This window comes from Crocuta crocuta, unplaced genomic scaffold, assembly GCF_008692635.1.
Source record: "Crocuta crocuta isolate KB4526 unplaced genomic scaffold, BGI_CrCroc_1.0 scaffold660, whole genome shotgun sequence".
Taxonomy (NCBI): Eukaryota; Metazoa; Chordata; class Mammalia; order Carnivora; family Hyaenidae; genus Crocuta; species Crocuta crocuta.
In genome coordinates, this window is record NW_027531886.1 from 223,275 (window position 1) to 224,077 (window position 803).

At 44.5% G+C, this 803-nt stretch overlaps 1 protein-coding gene across 1 annotated transcript in view; it reads right to left on the minus strand.

The window, feature by feature from the left end:
- The window catches only part of LOC144239149 (MICOS complex subunit MIC26-like), a 51,050-nt gene that overhangs the window by 351 nt on the left and 49,896 nt on the right, over positions 1–803 (minus strand). The window lies entirely within an intron of this gene.

Genomic DNA, 803 nt, shown 5'->3' on the forward strand with positions numbered 1-803 from the left:
CGGCCAAACAGCTAATTCTATAAAATATCAAATCGAGAGTGAGAAGAGTTCTTTACTACTTCATGCTGCCATCATTGTCAAAGAATAAAATAAAAAAGAATAAAGCTATTCTTCTCTGTGTATCATCCACAATAGGGGCCAAATCACACAACATGTTTACTGAGAAAGAGGTTATAATTGGACCACACCCATTCTGCCTGGCCGCCATCTGGGGACGTATAATTAGGTCATGTCAACCACTAGAAGTGATGCAGCAAGGTTTCCAATAGGAAATGTTCAAGTGCTAAATGTTTAAGGCTTTACTTTCTTTCCTATACATATTAGTTTAGTCTGAAAACATGTTAATAAGAGCTGATGTCCATCAAGGCTGCAGGTGAGGAAGCGATGGCGCTGGGGTTCTGTTGTCTAGACTTGGCGCAGGTTCTCCTGGTGGCCTTCTTGCAGAGCTGGCCAGGAGAAAGCAGGAACACAGAACCAGCCCTGTCATTTCAGAGCATGGCTTCTAGGCAACTCCAGGCTTCCTGAAGTGGGTGAAAACTGGTCTCTAAGCACGGTGATCATACAGCCTGCCTAGCACAAGTCATCCTAGTTTATACCCACTGGCCCAGCACAATGAACAGCACCCATTTTCACTCTCAAGTGTATTATCCTGACCTGGATGATAAATTATCCGGTTACGCTATCTACAGACCACCTCCACTTGACGATGGAGTTCTGGGAAACAAGGCCCTATGTATTGCTTGGTGGATCATCATACAACACCCACGTCTACTTCTTGCTCCAAAAAGAGCTCTACAGGACTC